Source organism: Vombatus ursinus, unplaced genomic scaffold (genome assembly GCF_900497805.2).
Source record: "Vombatus ursinus unplaced genomic scaffold, bare-nosed wombat genome assembly UNPS02014942.1, whole genome shotgun sequence".
NCBI lineage: Eukaryota > Metazoa > Chordata > Mammalia > Diprotodontia > Vombatidae > Vombatus > Vombatus ursinus.
Genome location: NW_020954720.1, coordinates 5,656,354 through 5,667,856, shown reverse-complemented (window position 1 = coordinate 5,667,856; position 11,503 = coordinate 5,656,354). Strand labels below are relative to the sequence as shown.

The 11,503-nt window shown below is 38.1% G+C and overlaps 1 long non-coding RNA gene across 1 annotated transcript in view; it reads left to right on the top strand.

Annotated features, from left to right (window-relative positions):
- The first annotated feature begins 319 nt into the window (after nt 1-319).
- Nucleotides 320-11,503, top strand: part of LOC114029929 — a 29,359-nt gene continuing 18,175 nt past the window's right edge. The window contains exon 1 of the long non-coding RNA XR_003567538.1: nt 320-471. This is a non-coding gene — a long non-coding RNA (uncharacterized LOC114029929). The remainder of the gene's footprint in view (nt 472-11,503) is intronic.

Sequence of the window (11,503 nt, the reverse complement as noted above, 5' to 3'; positions counted from 1 at the left end):
TCCAAAGAGACTTTAGACTTTCTTATGGTCCACACACACACACCCACCGTCATCTCTTACTCCTCTCCAACTAACAACATTAGCAAAATCTTTCCATATAAATGAATGTCAAATTTCAAAAGTGGTACCAATTCGTAGAGTCTCACATTTATTGACCAACAATATTGTTGGTGCCTTCCTGCCCTGCCCTGCCCCTACCCCCATAACAGGGTTCCCTAAAATCCAGCTGGTTCCACTTAGCAGCTTCTCTTTTTAAAGATTGTCATAGTTTAGCATGAAAGAAACTTGATATATTCCTTTGGCTATAGGCCAAAGTTGCTGCTTTCCTGCTTACTCATTGCCTTTGACACTCTGCTAACAGAAGTCATCCAATCTCAGCCTTCTACCAGGGTTTACACTCCTTTTATGTTTCTGACAAGTTTAACCTCTGCTTGGATACTTCCAGTGATGAAGAGCTCACCATTTCACAAGGTAAGCTATTCAAATTTTTGCACAGTTCTAATCATTAGAAAGTTCATTGTACTGAAATGAAATGTGCCTCTATAATTTCCTTCCATTCACTGGGATTACATCTTTTAGAGCAGCACTGAAAAAGTATATTCCCTCTTCCACATGATAGTACTCCAGATATTTAAAGCCTGAAATCATGCCTTCCCTAAGGCTTCTCTTCCTCAAGTTAACCTTGAGGTGTACTTGTTCCTTCAAACATTCCTCGTATGACAATCTCTGAAATCCTTGCTTTCCTGATAATCCTTCTCTTAATACTCTCTAGTGTTAAAGGGATAGGGACTGAACCATTGATATGGCACCTCCTCTGTAAACCTAGAGATTATAAATTGCTTAGCACAACTCTGTTTAGTGATCTGCCCAGAGTCACACAGCTAGAGTGCATCAAAGGTGACACTTGAGCTCATGTCTCCCTAGTCTGGCAACCAGCTCTCTATCCACTCTGTCGTGATGAATTGAAAGGAGATGTTAAACTTGAAGTTTTCAGAGAAATACATCCAATGTTAGGGAGATAAAAATCTAATTTCAAAAAAAGGGCAATGTGGCAAGTGGATAGAAAGCTGGCCTTAGAAGCAGGGAAGGCCTCAGCTTAGGGCCTCTCTCTTCTATGTGCTGTCTGTGTAACCCTATGTGACCTTAAATTCTCAGTACCCCAGTTACTCTGAAGCAACTCTTTAAGATGTCAGATCAGTAAGAATGTCAGAACAGTAGCCAATGAATGGTATGGAATTCTCACCTCATACCCCCCCCAAAAAAATGTGTGTGTGTCTGTGTGTCTGTGTCTGTGTGTGTGTGTGTGTGTGTGTGTGTGTGTCTGTGCGCTCAGTCATTTCTGAGTCTTCGTGACCCCTTTTGGGGTTTTCTTGGCAAAGATACTAGAGTGGTTTGCCATTTCCTTTTCCAGCTTATTTTACAGATGAGGAAACTGAAGCAAACAGGGTTAAGTGACTTGACCAAGATCACAAAGTTAATATGTGTGTGAAGCCAGATTTGAACTCAGGAAGATGAATCTTCCTGATTCCAGGTCCAGCACTCTTAACCACTATACCACCTATATCCACTGAGTATATGTGTGTCTATGTATGTATATGTATCTATGTGTGGATGTGTGGATGTAAGTATGTATGTCTGTGTATGTATGCGTATTATGTATGTATATGTGTATATGCACGTACACACACATACATATAGGTATACTGTATATGTATATACATATGCATACAAACATATAGGTATATGTGTACACATACACATGTGTGTATATATACCTATATGTATGTGTATATATACCTATATGTATATATAGCTATATAACTTAGATTTAATATTAAAAACTAAGATTAAAATTAAAATCTTTCCTCTCCCTTCCCCCAGTCTGTCTTTTAATGAGGAGAAAAGAAATGTGAAGAAAAGATTTATCCATTTTCATGCAAAATAGAAAACTTCTTGTGCATGTCATACTATTTTCCAACATTGTTTTGCAATTAATATGCTTCACCATTCCTGGAAAGGATTGCTTTGAGTCAGCTAGGACAAAGGAGCCCTGGAAATGGAAAGCTGGCAAGAGGCAGCATAGATGTGAGGAAGTATTTTCAAAATCCAGAAAGAAAGAATCCATGGAATTCACTGTATGAGACACTGGAGGGAAACTCAGGTGAATGTGGTTAAATAGTCAGAGCCAAAATTTCAAAAAATAACTTTCAAGGTTATGTTATAAAAATAAGAATTGAATCAGTACGTGCTAACAAAGAGTAAGCACTCCAAAAATAGTAAATACATTTATCAATTAATAAATGAATGACGCAGTAAAGCTCCATCAGCAACTGCCTCAAGTATACACCATTTTCACTAGATCTCTTTTTTATGGACCATACCTTAAACCCAAATCACTCTTGCTCTCATTGATTGGCCAAAATTTGGATTCTGATGGCTCAGAGTGAGTGTAAATAGCAATTGTTTCTCTTTTGGCTAGAAACCGTGGAGGTCTTCCCCTCCCAGATTGATTTTTTGCCTCTTTTACCTAACGTTAATCACTGAATGGGCATTGCCCCCAGACAAACTGAGACCTGAGAAAGCTCAAAAAGGCCAAAGCCTCCCGCTACATCGGGGCCATGCTCTTAATCTTTATCTTGCCACTGGACCCATATGGTTCCTGAGAAGAAAGTAAGGCTGGTAACTTTGCACAGCCCTCCCACACTTAAATCACTTCACTTGCAAATTGTGACATCTCCTTCCTGATGTCACAGACATCAGAATGAAGGACAAACCTAAACAAACAAACCTGTTATTGTTTGGTTTTTTGTTTTGTTTTGTTTTGCTTTGTTTTATGGAGCTCTGGGCCAAACTGTATAGGTAAACAGTGATTACTGGCCTTGCCAATGGGTCGATAGATTAGCTTAAGTTTTATGATACTGTTTTTCATCCCAGCCCTAAAAATCACATTAAAAAAAAAACATTTTCACTTAAAGATTAGGAAAAAAAAACCACTAATGTCATTTATCTTTTAACCTGTCATACATCAACAATATTTGATGAGTAGGCATTATGGTGAGTTGTATCAGATATTGTGGTCTCTGTCTCTAGCAATAAGTAACTTGCTATCTAATGAAAAGACGTGATCAATGCATCTGAAGATGAAAAAATGCAAATGAATATAGAAATTGGGCCTGTGACTCCACCACCACAGGGAGCTCCCAGGGAAGGAAATTCTGTCAGTGCAGCTCAGCACTTTCTATGCTATGTATAGTCTTACAGAGTTGCCTAGTGCACCAAGAGGTTATGAGAGTTGCATGATCCAGTCTTCCTGGATCCAAGACCATCCCTCTATCTAATAGGATATCAAAAATGATTTTTTAAAAAACATCCCCAGCTGTACAACAATGTATGTCTTCACACAAATACTATGCAGTAACTCTACTGAATAGAATACCCGCTGCACCCTGACCCAATGGGAGAAAATGAGCCAGGTCAGGATTTGTATGTGTGTTTGTATGTATGTAAACGTTTCATTATAGATACAGTTTATCAAGTAACAAAATGAATTTTTTTCTCTTTCCCCATTCCGTAAGAAGCCCCAGTTGGGGAGGAAGATTTTATCCCTGGATATTTTTGGCCTTGTTGTATTGCATTGTATTGTGTTTTCCACAGGATAACATCTGTCCAACACAGATATTCGAAAATGGAAAGGAAAACATTGAACAAAAAAGAAAAATACTACTTTGGGTTTGGGCACAGACCACATCAAAAACTCTCTTTCCTGAACCACAAATAAAAACAGATTAAAAAGGAGAAGAGAATCAAAGGTCGTCTCAGTCCCAGCATTCTGTTCTGAGAGTTCCTCTTTCTTCCTCTGCCACTATAGCCCAATCAATGTACAGGTTGTCTGTTCATCTTGCCTTTAAGAAAGCAGAAAAACCAAAAGGGTTGGGAGTTGTTGGGCTTTTCTGTTGTTGTTGCTGTTGTTTGTTTGTTTTTTTTGTTTTGTTTTGTTTTAACAAGCTTTGGGCCAACCTGTATAGCTTAATAGTGATTACTGGCCTTGGCAAAGGTTAGATAGATCAGCTTAAGTTTTATGATACTGTTTTTCATCCCAGTCCTTAAAATCACGACTGACTTTATGAATTTCCCTTCTGATTTTCTGTTCCTGCTGTACTTTTGACTTGCAATAAATTCCCATTACTGCTGCCAACATTTCTTACCATTTGTCCAAGTATGCCCAATTTATGTCACCTGAATTTCCTAGCATTAACACAAAAGTAAAACATGGGAAGAAATTATAAGAGTATTTAGGAATAATCTTCCTCAAAGACACAGTATTAACAAGTGAAAAAGGATGGAAGACTGAAAATCATTCTGGCTTTCTGATTAAAAAAAAAGAATTGTTCAATCAATGCACAAATATTTATTGAACACATATATGCCTAGCATTGTACTCAATTCTATGGGGGTTACTGCTGCTAATAATAACTAACATTTATATATCACTTACTGTGTGCCAGATACTTGCTAAGTGCTTTACAATTGTTATTGGATTTGATCCTCACAACAGCCTTGGGAGGTAGGTGCTTTTACTATACCCATTTTACTGATGAGGAAACTGAGGTAAACAGAGGTCAGATGACTTGCCCAAAATCACACAGCTAGTAAGTGTGTGAGGCTGAATTTGAACTCGGGTCCTCCTAAATCCAGTGCCCAGCACTCTATTCACTGTTCCACCAAACTGCCCCTAAAAAAGGAAGTGTGAGTATCCTACCCTCAGGGAACTGGAAATCTCACTGCCAAAACAAAATGAAAATACAACCAAGAAAAAATTATGCAAGCAACGAATTGCTAGACCATGTGGTGTTGCCTCTAAGCATGGAGAGAAGGGCAAGATTGGGCAAGCTGAAATAATCTGTAAAATCTTAATGGAGGAAGTGAATCTTAAGGTGAGCCTTGAGTGTGTTAATGGACATTTATTAAGTACCTACTATGTACCAGGTGCCATACTGGGTAGTGGGGATATGAAGACTAGGAATGAAATAACCTGTGTTCTCAAGGAGCTTGCTTTCTACATGGAGAGGCAGAAAGATATCTAAGTAGAAAATAAATACAAAAAATACAAAGCACTTAGATGCAGTCTTGTTTGTCCTTCATTCCAAAGAGGACCATGATATCAGGAAGATGATGCCAGACTTGCAAGTGAATTGGATTTAAGTGAGGGAGGGCTGTACAAAGTCCCCAACCTCACTTTCTCCTCCAGAACCATCTGGGTCCAGTGGCCAGATAGTGATCAGAATGACTGGAGATGACCCCCAATGCAGCAGGAGACCTTGGTCTTTTTAAATGCTAGCAAAATGTAGGCATTTGGTAGTTGACAAAAAACAGCCGATTACAGCCTCCTTTTCATGCCCCTGGCATCTCCACGTGACTGATTTTTAAAAGAGTAACCACTGCACTTACATGGGGTCTACATTGACAAAAGTTACTCAATATGGTATTAGTGTTAGAGTAACTTGAGGTTCACAAACTGGTAGCAATGAGGAGCTATGGTGGACCTTTGGAGATCCACACAAGACATCTTAACATTTGTAACAGGAGAAAATAAACATAGCATCTTCAGGGGAAAGTAAGTGGACCTACCCGATTTGAAAAGAGAGTGATTCTGTATGACAGAAAAGTGAAGGCTGCTTCAAACCTTTCTTCAGCATGAGTTTTTTTTTTTCTACTCCTTAGGTCATAATGTTAATGCTGTAAGTTCCTAAATAAAATCTAAAACATACGTGTGTATGTACATATTTGTGTAAGTGTGTGTGTGTTTATATATGCAGGATAGAACAGAAATTAAAAAGAAAATCTGTTACAAAATATGCAGTGATCAAAAGATTTGTGAGTATACCATCCATCACACATGGCCACTGAGCCTTAAGGGTCTACACTCTCCTTTTTAATTCTTTCATTCAAAAAGCATTTATTAAACACCTACTGTGAAGTGTGTCCTACTAAGCACTGGGTGAGATACAAAGAAAAATACATGTTCTCTACCCTCCTTCAATAAACTTTCAATCTAATAAAATTCTAAGATCAGCAACTATTCCCATTTCATCATAATATCATGCTTACCTTTAGAACACAACTACACAGCTGGAATTATTATCATTGCTTAGACCACTGACATCAGTAATAAACAACTTAGGAAGATAACAATTCAGACATGAATGGAAATATTTTCAGTGAAACAAACATGTAAATAAGGCTATATCAAACTATCCCTCTTATGGATGAGAAAAATAAAATAAAATAAAATGACCAAATGACACTCTTTTAAATGCTTCTTCTAAAGAAATATAGAGCTGTCTTTGGGATATTTTTTTTTACATTTTGCCTCATACTAACCTCTGTGATTCATAAGAGTACTCCAAGCCCAGATGTCTCAGAGATAAACTAGTTATGCCAGCTTTCATTTTAGTTAATTTTCCCCTAAATTTTATCTGACATTTTGCTATCTTTCTACATCATTAATCTAACTGGTGCACTTTATTCAAAAGGATGTTGAAGAGACCTTAGAGGTTACCTAGTCCAAATGTTTCATTTTACAAATGAGGAAACTGAGGCCTAAGAGATTTAAAGTGATTTGCCCAAGGGCATACAGCTAATAAACAGCAGAGGGCAGATTTGAACTCAGGTACTGTGGCTCAAAGTTCAGCACTCCTTCCATTCCATCATGTTGAAATATATATTCCTGACTCTGAATCAGAATGTGCCTTAGGATAAAAGTAAATCACTTGAAAAGAATTCTTCCTATAATTATTATAAAGTCAATTATACTTAGCACTTTCCAGAGGAATGATTCTATTATCTTTCTACAGTAAGACTTTCCTTGAATATAAATGGGCATTTCCCTTCTGTATGGGATTTCACCACAAAAGGACAGCTTTACTTCAAGAATTCATCTGTTATAATAATTACTCTTTAGATCTTCCAGGACTACTAGAAGAGTATATTGACTGGAACTTGTCATCAGTAGAAAACACTTCACTGCTTTCATCTATCTCAAATTTTTGCAGTGATATACTGGAGTCAGTATTGGAAGCCAAGTCTGGCTCATTTGGCAACTTATTTAGTAAGAATGGAGGAGTCAGAATATTGAATAATAAAGATCTAAAGAAAGAACGACACACAAAGCTAATCCTGCTTCAAAAAAAAGTATTAGTGTTACCTCATTAACATACCACCATTCTCCCTACTTCTTTCTTTGACTCTAGTAGATGAGGACACCTTTCTTAAATGCCAAGGACTCCTTTCCAGTCCACACGTAGAAGCCCCAGCCAGCTACCCCTCTTGCCCTTTCCTTTTTTTATGTTCCATTAATTAATCTTTTTTTTTTTAAAGGCAGTTGGGGTTAAGTGACTTGCCCAGGGCCACACATCTAGTAAGTGTCAAGTGTTTGGTCTGAGAACGGATTTGAACTCAGGTCCTCCTGACTTCAGGGCCAGTGCTCTATCCACTACGCCACCTAGCTGCCCCTCCATTAATCAATCTTTGGTTTACCATTTATAACTTTGTTCTTTCAAAGAAAGTCAGACTAAATGGCCTGTGTATAAAGAAAGTTATGGAGTTGCTTATTAACTTCCTAAAAGACAGCTGAAAAATCAAACAAACAAAAAAGAAATCACTCGAACCAATCTTTGAAATCATATAGCAATGTCTGTTTGGAGTAAGGTGGTAATTGCATTCAACTGAGTTTTAGCAAAACATAAATTTCCTGTGGTGCTTCAATGTAAATCTCTAATGTCTATGGACAATTCATTTTTCAGTCCTGTAGTTGCTAGGTTTTAAAATTCTCACATAAGTAACTTGGTTAGGAGGCTGCATGACAGGTACACCCCATTGCCTCAAAAAATTATTTGGACAAATTCTCATTTCCAGAGTTACTTCGTTGCTGGCTAAAATCTCCCTAAGATAAACTACTATTTGGAGTGACATAATGCAAGCTAAAATCCACACACATACCCCAATTCCCAGGGCAGAGGACTAGGGGGTCCATGTTAGCAGAAACAGTAAATCATAAGTTATAACTATTAGGCCACAAGTAAGTACACCAGCCTGACTATGCATGCCTAACTGATTTATTTATAGAATTCATTTTCCACTCATCTCTAGAATTAATGTAGATTCAGATTCAGACCTTGGGGATCTTTTCTTTTCTTTTTAAAATAAATTTTGTTGATATCTTTTATTTCCCCCATATAACTCTTCCTCCCTCCTCCCAGAGCTATCCCTTATGATAAGTATTTTTTCAAGAAAAAGAAATCAGGAAAAAAAAAATAGTTAATAAATCTTCCAATGCAGTGCTCCACAGTCATAGACCTCCCATCTCTGATAAGGGGCTACAGAGACAGAGAAGGGTTTTTATATCTTTTCTTTGGAGCCAGACCGGTTCTTTATAATTTTACAATATTTATTTCTTATTATTTTGTGGTGGTTGTTTTTTTTTTCCATTGACACTATTGTCATCATTGGGTGTATTGTTTTCTTGGCTCTTCTTTCTTCATTTTGCATCAGTACATGTAAGTCTTTCTATGCTTTTCTGTATTCTTCAAATTCCTCTTTTGTTTCAATATTAGATTCACGTACCACCATTTGTTTAGCCATTCCCCTTGGGAGGATTTTTGTTGATATTTTACCTCATCTGGCCTATTGGTCCCCATGAAGTTTAAAACTGGACACCCTAGATATTCAGCTGTCAAGGTACTAGCAGGGACCCAGGCAAAAGACAAGGGCAAATGAGGAAAACATTTAATCCAAATATAAACAATGTATTCCAGCAATATGACAAGAAAACAACCTCAGACACATCCAAGTGAAGGCAATCTCACCACCCTTTTTTCACCCTTGAGAAGTGAAAAACAAGTTCCTCTGTGATTCATGCTCTGAATATCTATGGGGAGGGATAAAAGTCTTCAGCAGAGTTAGCCTTTCCATCACTGATTAAAAGTTACTACTTTTACTCTACTACTTTTACTTTTAAAAGTTACTCACTCTCTCAGGCTTTGTCTCCACATAGTTCTCAGTAAGCATTGTTTGTTGCCCTAGTCATGGTCAGCTCCATGCTGCCCTGGACATTCTTTTGTCCTCAAGGTCACAAATTTCTGTCACCATCATTCTTCCTCCCCTACATGGCATCTTTGTGATACAATCACCCAGTGCCAAAAGCATGCAGTCTTGTGAGAATCTGAAGTATCTCGAGAAATGTAGCTTGCACTCACAGAATCAGTTAAACTTATTGTTGGAGTATTCAGAGGTATATCTAATTTTCTTGCCCTAGGCTGTCATACTTGTAAACTATAACTGAGTAACTTGTTTATTTTCTAGTGTAAAAGAGTCTACTGCCAAGAGAGCAATAGGTCACTCCAGGAAATTCTGAGCAGAATTAGCCAAGATCAGGATGAGATTCATGGCAGCTACCTTTCCTGAAATGTATGTGTATCATCTTTGCACCTTTTGTGCTTATTTTTGAAAAGTTGTAGTAATGCAAATCTCTGAATGAGTAGCATCTCTCCCTTGATGTTGTAATTAAATTATAACACCACAGCATTTACAAAAATCAAACAAATTGATTAAATTAAAATCTTTAAAAACTGAAGGAAAAAACTTCCTAACATGAAGAATTTATAAGAATAAATATGATTCAAGGGCAGCTAGGTGGTGCAGTAGATAGAGCACTAGCCCTGGAGTCAGGAGGACCTGAGTTCAAATGCAATCTCAGACCAGACACTTGACACTTACTAGCTGTGTGACCCTAGGCAAGTCACTTAACCCCAATTGCCTCACCAAAATAATAATAATAATAAATATGATTCAAGGTAACTTAGAATTTAAGTAATAATAAGGATTCAAGGAAGACAAAATCAAAGTCCCCCATAGCAACCAGGGTATATGAAATGAGCTCTACTGCTACTACTAGAGATGAGTGAATCTACCATACAGACACTGACACATACTGGTAAACAAATAAGTCAACAAGCATTTGTTAGGTGTTTATTATGTGCCAGACACTGTGCTAAGTACTGGGGATGAAAAGAAAGAAAAAAAAATAGTCCCTGCAGTCAAGGAGCTCACTTTCTAATAGTGACTGAATGAGAGTATGTTTACACTACTCAGGTTTCCCTTTGAACTTGGTTGTCCTCCCATTATCTCTCTGTAGGCACAATTAAGCTTGTGAGCCAGCTCAGTTAAGGCCCATAGCTCTAGGTCCAAGTATGATCTGGAGATCTCAAGACTACTAGGGTCCTATAGAAGAAGGAGCCTTTGGAATGAATGAATGAAAACTATTCACTATCACTTTGATAAGCTTTGGAGATACAACAAAAGCAAAGACAGTCCCTGTCCTCAAGGCACTTACGTCCTGAAACAAGACCACATATATAGTAAAGTAGGAGCCAGGAAAGGCAAAAGTTACACAGAGGGTGAGTGGACCCACAGAGGATAGACTCAAGTACTCCTTCCAGGGCCACAGGCAAAGTTGATTTATTCAGGATTCCAGAACCAGAAATTCAAGTCAAGTCCATAAGCATTTATTAAATGTCAACTATGTACCTAGCACTATGTTTAAGAGTAGGCTTAGAAGAACCTGGAACTTTAAGTATTTGAAGGGTTACTTTGTAGAAGAGAGATTGGCCCCAGAGGGAAGAGGTAGAGGCAATAGGTAATAGAATTAGAGTCCAAGAGTTACAAAGAGAGGCAAAAAAACAGAGCCTGCTCTCTAGGAGTTCAAAGTCTAATAGGAGGGAGTGGGGGGAGTGGGGGGAGTGGAGGGAGCAGCACAGAGCATCATTCAGGCCACAAGGCAGCTAATGAAAAGATGACTGGGAAGTAGGGAGTAAAATAAAGCTTGGCGGAGGCCCACCTGAAATAATGGGACAGATGAAACACTTACCAAATAGGACATCAGGAGCTCAGGGTGAGAGTTCTGGAAATGAAAGGGTTAAACCCCATAGTCCTTTCAGGCAGGAGACTGGGGGTGCTGCTATGTGGTGAAGAGGAGAGATCAAATCTAGCCTCAGATACTTACTAGCTGTGTGATCCTGGGCAAGTCAGTTAACCCTGTTTGCCTCAATTTCCTCATCTGTAAACTGAGCTGGAGAAACAAATGCAAACCACTCCAGTATCTTTGGCAAGAAAACCCTAAATGGGGTCACAAAGAGTTAGACTCCACCGAAAAAAAAAATGACTGAACAGCTACGTGACCTCAGGCAAGTCACTTAATCTCTCTAAGCCTCAAGTTATCTCTAAAACAGTAATAATAGTGACTTTTACCTCACAAGGTTGTTGTGAAAATTAAATGAAATAAGAGGGAAAGAACTTTTTACTGCATAAATGTCAGTTATTATTAGCGTTATTATTACTACCACCTGCTCCAACATTTCCCAAAAGAGTTCCAAATAGATCTAGGAAGATCCTTCATAATTCAAAAAAGTTCTAGGGAGCAGGATCATTGTAAGTATCTCAGAGATAA